Source organism: Triticum urartu, chromosome 2 (assembly GCF_003073215.2).
Source record: "Triticum urartu cultivar G1812 chromosome 2, Tu2.1, whole genome shotgun sequence".
NCBI classification, from domain to species: Eukaryota; Viridiplantae; Streptophyta; class Magnoliopsida; order Poales; family Poaceae; genus Triticum; species Triticum urartu.
Window position 1 is genome coordinate 467,387,215 of NC_053023.1, and position 7,762 is coordinate 467,394,976.

Consider the following 7,762-nt stretch of genomic DNA (forward strand, 5'->3'; position numbering starts at 1 on the left):
GCTGCCTTGATCTTCCTCTTGATGCCTTCAATACTTCCGTGTCCCTTCTAAGCTTCCTTAACATCATCTATCAAGGTAGGCCTAACTTCGAGGTTGGCCAAGAATCCTGGTGCAACCAGTTCCAACCCGAAGGTTTCAAGTACTTCATACAAGGCGGGTAGCCTGTCCTTAAGCATAGCATTCAAGGAACAAGCCTTTCTGCTTAATGCATCTGCTACAACATTAGCCTTTCCAGGGTGGTATTGAACACTAAGGTCATAATCCTTGATCAACTCTAGCCATGTTCTTTACCTCATGTTCAATTCCTTCTGAGTGAAAATATACTTTAGACTTTTGTGATCCGTGTATATCTCACACCGCTTCCCTAGGAGGTAATGTCGCCATGTCTTCAGGGCATGAACTACAGCTGCCAACTCGAGGTCATGAGTAGCATAGTTCTCTTCATGAGGCCGTAGTTGCCTCGAAAGGTAAGCCACAACTCTGCCCTCTTGCATCAGGACACCTCCCAGTCCGGTTCTCGACGCATCACAATATATCACAAATTCCTTGTGTATATCTGGTGTGGCCAAAACTGGGGCGGTGGTCAATCTCTTCTTCAGCTCCTGGAAGCTTTCTTCGCACTTCGGCATCCATTCAAACTTCTTGTCCTTCTTCAAGAGCTGAGTCATGGGTCGTGCAATGCTTGAGAATCCTTCAATGAACTTGCGGTAATATCCCGCGAGTCCGAGGAAGCTTCTTACTTCCTTCACATTGCTTGGGGATTGCCATTCAGTCACGGCTTCAATCTTAGTGGGATCGACCGACAGTCCTTCTTCGGTCAAAACATGACCCAAGAATCCAACTTCACATAGCCAAAATTCGCACTTGCTGAACTTGGCATACAGTTGGTGCTCTCGAAGCTTGTCTAGGACCATCCTCAAGTGTTGCTTGTGCTCTTCTTCCGTCTTCGAGAAGACAAGAATGTCATCAATGAAGACAACGACAAACTTGTCCAAATATTCCATGAAGACCTTATTCATGAGATACATGAAGTAAGCTGGGGCATTGGTCAATCCAAAGGACATGACCGTGCACTCATACATGCCCTATCTGGTTACAAATGCCGTCTTCGGAATATCTTGGGGTCTGATTTTCAGCTGGTAGTACCCAGATCTAAGGTCGATCTTGGAGAACACCTTGGCCCCATTGAGTTGATCAAACAGATCTTCAATCTTGGGAAGTGGATACTTGTTCTTGATTGTAACTTCATTGAGGGAGCGGTACTCAATGCATAAGCGGATGGTACAGTCCTTCTTTGCCACCAACAGAACAGGTGATCCCCAAGGGGAGGCACTAGGGCGGATAAATCCCTTCCTCAACTGCTCTTCCAGTTGCTTCTTCAACTCTGCTAACTCTTCCGATCCCATTCTATAGGGCTTCTTATAGATGGGTCCTGCTCCGGGCATGAGCTCGATGATGAACTCAATGTCTCGGTCTGGAGGCATTCCCGGTAGCTCATCAGGAAAGACATCTGGGTATTCGCATACCACCGGCACTTGCTCCAATCCGACTTCAGTCAGACAGTTGACTTGGTTGGCTTGAGCAGAGGAGGGGTTGGAGGCAAATTTAACTTCGACTCCTTGGTCATTGGTCATAGTGACTGACAGGTTGGAACAGTCTAACAAGCCTTGGTGCTTGATGAGCCAATCCATTCCTAAGATCACATCCAAGCCTTGTGATCTTAAGATGATAAGGTCTACTAGGAAGTATACCCCATTAATGACAACCCCGACTCCTTTACATCCTATCTTGGCTCTCATCTCTGCTCCGTGGGTTTGTACCACCATAGGGTTATTCAGGGGTGTAGGGGTCATGCCACTCTTTAATGCAAAATCATGGGTGACAAATGAACGCATGGCTACAGAATCAAACAAGACAGTTGCAGGTGCTGAGTTAACAAGGAACGTACCCAGCACGACGTCTGGGTCTTCCTGGGCTTCTTCTGCAGTGACATGATTCACACGACCCTTGCTGTTGTTGTGTGGGTTGCGGGGAGCTTGGTTCCTTGGTGGCATTCCACGGCCTTGCCCTGGGTTCTGCGCATTGGGGCGCGGGGCGTCGGGCTTCTTGTTGGGGCAATACTTGGAGTAGTGTCCTGCCTGACCACATCCGAAGCAAGTGACTTGATTGGGGTTGCTGCTCTTGCTAGCATTGTTATTTGGGTTGTTGAAAGCTGGCCTGGGGTTGGCATACTGTTGAGGCTGATAGTTGGTGCGAGGTACAGGGGCTCTTGGCTGCTGATAGGTTGTCTTGACCGAGGCTGGCTGCCACGGGCGAGGCCTCTGGTTGCTGGAGCTACCCTTGCTGATCATCTTGCGCTTACGGGTATTGTCCAAAGCACGTCGCTTGTCCTCAAGCATGAGTGCCTTGTTCACCAGATCAGGAAAGGTTGGGCAGTCACACACAACAAGCGAGTACTGCAGAGTCTGGTTAAGGCCTTCCATGAAGCGCTCCCTTTTGGCAGCATCAGTGCTAACATCCTCAGGAGCATACCTTGAGAGAACACTGAACTTCTGCATGTACTCCTTGACAGTGCTACTACCTTGCTTCAGGGCTCGGAATTCACGCTTCTTGATGGCCATGATTCCGGAAGGAATGTGGGCCTTGCGGAATTCTGCCTTGAAGTCATTCCAAGTGATGTTTTGCTCAGCATGCATGGCCTTGAATCCATCCCACCAAGCTCTAGCAGTTCCCCCGAGGCAGTGAGCAGCATACGCCACCTTCTCATGGTCCTCAGTGCATCCGACTAGTTCCAGCAGATCCTCAATGGTGCAGACCCAGTCGTCTGCATCCAGGGGTTCAGTAGTCTCGATGAAGGTGGGTGGTGCATGCTTCTTGAACTCCACCAACGTGGAACGTCTATTGCCGTTTCCCGCCGGTTGGCGATTGACATCTTGAGCAATCATCTGGAGGGCTGCAGTGTTGGCTTGGCATTCCTCTCGGAAGGCTTGGAGAAGCTGAGCCATGTCCATGTTTGGAGGTGGTGGTGGTGGTGGAGCTTGTCCTTGGGTTTGGTCTTGACTAGCTTCTGCTCCGGCTGAACCTCCGGCTTCTTGCTGCTGGGTAGAGGTACCAGTATGAGTTACAACAGGCATCCTGTTGGAGTGGTCAAGGTCTTATGATTGGGAAAGATGGGGAAAGCAAAATAGATGGGATGCCTAGTAAGGGGGTTGGTATGACACTAATTGTTTTCATGCAAGGGCCAAAAGGCCAAACACATTCATCAAAATCCAAATGGGTGATGTAGTCGCTTACAAGTTCCCGTAGGAAAGAACGACGTCCATCAAACACATCAAAAGCAAACACAACACTACATGGCTTCATATGAACCAATACAAGGACTCGACTTCGCATAGGGGTACACGACCTATCCTACCATAGGGGTTACTAACGGGCATATCCGGGTTGCGAATGATGCCTAAGTGGTGGAATGCTCGGTCGCGTAGTCTGGCTCTTCTGGGTCTTCCTCCTCATCATCGGTGGCCGGACTTCCTTCATTGCTTGAAGGGGTGGGGGAGTGGAGGACAACACTGCGTTGCTTTGCCGGTGGTGTGAAGAGCTTGCGGTAATCCCTTGCGCTCATGCGGTGCTGATGTGGTGGTTCCCCATCCTTTGGGGGTCTTCCGCCTCGGTATGCAATCGCGGGCTGACCAGGGGGAGCACCTTCCTTCTTGATCCTATCCGTCTTCCCTTGTGTTTGGCGAAGAAGTGCCTTGGTCTCATGAAGTTCCTTTCGGAGCTCCATTGATTCCGAGGCCAAGTGTTGTGCCAAACTATCTGCACATAGGCTGAAGTAGGTCTGGAATCGGAGTGGAAGTCCTTCTTCTAATGGTGGAGCTGGCGCACTGCTCTCATCCTCACCTTCCTTCCGATAAGGCAAGAAGCGGGTTGCCAACTCGTCTGCCATCTCTGGAAGAAGGTCTCGGAGGCAGGTGAGTTCCTTGAGGGTTGCCGTCTCGACGGCAAGAACCAGTGTTGCCATCTGGGGTCCCTCGAAGAACCAGCTTGTTGGAGAGTCATTAGCCTTCATGATCACTTCCACATGATACTCCATCTCGATGTCATTGATCCAATGCTCATGGTAGGTGAAAATGGGGGCTTGGTGAAACTTGCACTTCTTGAGGCTATCCTCGAGAAGCACGGGAAATCCGGTGGTCAGGAAGTCTTCGGGTATGGCATCCATCTACAAAGGTTGAATGGGAGAGGTCAATAAGGGAAATATATCTTGGGTGGGGTAAGCTTTAGAAAAGAAGAGAAGTTTAGATGGTCTCAAGCTAACTAACGTCCATGCTAACTAAGGCTTCCTACAGTCAGGATGGCTCTGATACCAGCTCTGTGGGGACCCCGACTCATAAGTTGAGATCACCCAATGCACGTGTACAGTGATCCCAGTGATCAATGCTCACTGAACACACAGAAGCTGAATAACAAGAGTCTTACATCCATACATACCGCCTTACACAAATTATGACCATTATGGTCAAGTCTTACATTGATAAAGCCTTAAGGGCTGAACATCGAATGAAACACAAGCAGCGGAAATCTTCGTCGATGAGTAGAGCCCATGCCATCTGCCTTAACCCTACAGGCATTCTGACTGGGAAACGTCCTAGTTCGCATGTTCGTCCCCAAAGAACACTTCTTCGAACTCCGGTTCTTCCATGCCTGGCCAATTAAATAACCAGTGGCAAGCCGATGAGTACTTTGAATGTACTCGCAAGCAACCCATGTTTTGGCTCAAGATACAACAATGCATGACATAGGTAAATTTTTGCAGAAAGCTGATTTTGTCGTGTTATGACTTGTTCAATAACTGGTAAACCATGCATCGCATGGATTCAAGTAACCATAGGGGCTGATTACAGATATCAACATAAAGGGAGAGGGCTCCAACCCAACTCATTCATGTCAAGTCCTTTGACTTGACCCAAGAAGTACTTCCCACACACACTGGTTTGTAAACAAGTGGACGTAGCCCAAGAGCGGTTACCCAACTGTCCTTGACCGTGGACACGGCTATTCGAATAGTTTTACACTCTGCAGAGGTTGCACACTTTACCCACAAGATCCGGGGAACTTCCGTGTTATCCACGACCCGCGGTACCTCAAGTACCCGGGGTAAGCACCCGATCACTATCTTTCCCTAGACGACACTAACATGGAGTCCACTCGTTGTTCCGTATCCTCATGATGTACATCATACGAGACTCACTCGAGATCGTAACATCCGAGAGGGGACACAATGGTGTATCCGGTGCCCTGTGAAAACAGTCATGGCCGCCCTAGCTAGCACGACCCCGTCCCGAGAGAGCGCACCAACAACTCTCCCGTCACTAGTAATGCGGTCACCAAGCTAGTATCGGCCTAGGTAATCAATAATGCCCTTTCCCATACAAGGGTAGAGTGGTTGCGCATGTAAGGTTGGAATAACGGTCGCAACTTAAACCAATCCGTTTTGAAAAACAACACACACACTTGCCTCAGTACACCACTTCGTCATCAAGTGGTTACCCAATTCATCATCTCCCCCGGGCATAAGAGGCACCCGATGGGGGTTTTCGAAAAGTCTTTTGAAAATACTTTGTCTACATCACCATGCATATTCCCGTCCCTTTTTGCGTAGCACTACTTTAGCATCCTATCTACTCCCACCGGCATAACCCCCATAAGGAGGTAGGGTCATGCACAATGCAAGTATCAACGAGGAAGTAATAGAGGCAACCCATCAAAGTGGTTACCATCTCATCATGATTCTGATGCAACACTAATAAAGTGCTATATGACATGCATAAAAATGGTTTCATAGACATGATCAAAGGGCTGCTTGCCTGGCTCAGCAAAGTATTATGGGTCTTCAAAGTCTTCTGGGCCAACTCCTTCGTCGGCAACGCAATCTATCGTCGCAAATAATAACGAGAAAAGTAAGGTAATAATAAAACAGAAAAACCAAAGTGCTCAGAAAAATGTCAACTCATTTTTGTTAAATACTAGGGTGAAAACTAAGAAGGGGAAACTTCCTAGTTTTGGATTTGGAGTCATGGAAACAGTGCTAGGATTTTTAAATGACAGGCATAAATGCTCAAATTCAAATTTGAATTTGAACAGTGAAGAAAAGTTGGTTTGATAAGAGTGAAAACTGCACCAATAAATAGGTGGGATTATTACAAGGATTTAAGAGTTGGAATTATTGCATTTGGGTGAGTATTTAATCCTGTGGAATTTTTACAGGTTTGGCAGAAAAGAAAAAGGGGAAGGGGCACTATGCCTGCTGGGCCAGAACAGCAGCAGGGCAGCGGCCTAGCCTGCTACGCGGCCCAGCCGAGCCGTCGCGCGCGCGCCAGATTTTTAAACCTGACGGGCGGGGCCCGGTGTCAGTGAGAGAGGGCGCGGGAGAGGGAGAGGACAAAGAGGCTGACGGGCGGGGCCCGTTGTCAGGGTCGTCGTCAACCCTCGTCCGACGGTGACGATGCAGGGCACGGCGAGCTTGGACAAGGGCAGGGACGGACTCAGCGTGGCGTCGCCGTTCGGGTGGAGGTGGAACCGGTCACCGGGGTGGCTTGGTTCGCCGGCGACGAGGTCACGCGGCGGAGGGGCTTCGGTGGTGGCGGTTCCGGCCGTTTCCGGCAGCTACAGAGAGGGGAAACAAAGGGGAAAGGATCAGAGAGCTGCAAGGGTTCCAGATCGAGATGAAAGGGGGCCGGGGACGGCCTGTACCTTGTGAACTCCGGCGAGCCAAAGCGGCGGAGCTCGAGCACGATCTCGAGCTCGGGAGGCTCTGGAAAGGAACTGGGGTGCAAGGGGGTGATTAGGGGAGTGAGAGAGCGAGTGGTGAGGAGAGGAGGGCTCGGGGAGGCCCTTAAATAGGCGGGCGACGGTCCACTGAGGACCCGTGCGCCGGCGAGCCTGTTGCGGTCGAAGCGGGTCTCGGGGGCTCGTCGGGGCGTGTCTGAGGCGTTTGTGGGGTTGGTCTAGGGTGAGGGGAGAGAAGAGAGGGAAAGCAGGGGGGCCAGGGCACCGCGCGTGTGAGCGCACTCGGGCGGCCGGCGCGCGTGCGGGCTGGGGCGAAAGGAGGGAGAAGGAGGAGGGGGATAGAGGCGTGGCGTGTCGCAGACATCGAGGCGCATCATCAGGCACGCTGGGGAGGCCTGAGGTGGCCGGAGGCAGTTGGAAGGGGGCGGCTACAGTGCGGGAGCGCACTGTAGCGCGCTCCAGAGCGTGCAAATGGCCGGCATGCCATTTTTTTGGTAAAGTGGGCACGGCCAAGCATGTTTGGTAGCTCTAGGGAGGAGTAAAGAAGTAGGAGATGGCCTTGGATGCCCTGGGTGGCCAGTAGGAGAGGAGAGAGGTAGAAGAAGAGGGAGAGAGGGGCTGTCTAGGGAGGTAAATGGGGGCATTTTACCCCTCAATCATTGAGCTGAGGCCAGGGAAGAGTTACTGGAGGTAGGAGAGGACTAGGAGGAGCTGTGGTAAAAAGTTGTGCTCAAGGAGACTAGTTTTACTGGTTAAAATGGTGATTTTTGAAAAAGTGGCAGAAGGTGTTTGATAATGGTTTTGGTAAGCAAAAGATTTCCAATTGCCATGAGACTCCACAGGGTGAAATGACACATATAATTAGGGCCTTCCACCAGTTTGGAGCTTATTTGGGCAAAGTTGCCAATGCAACTTTTGTAAACCCTAGAAATTAGCAGAAATGGACTTGTGTAGATCTAGTTGAGCAAATCAC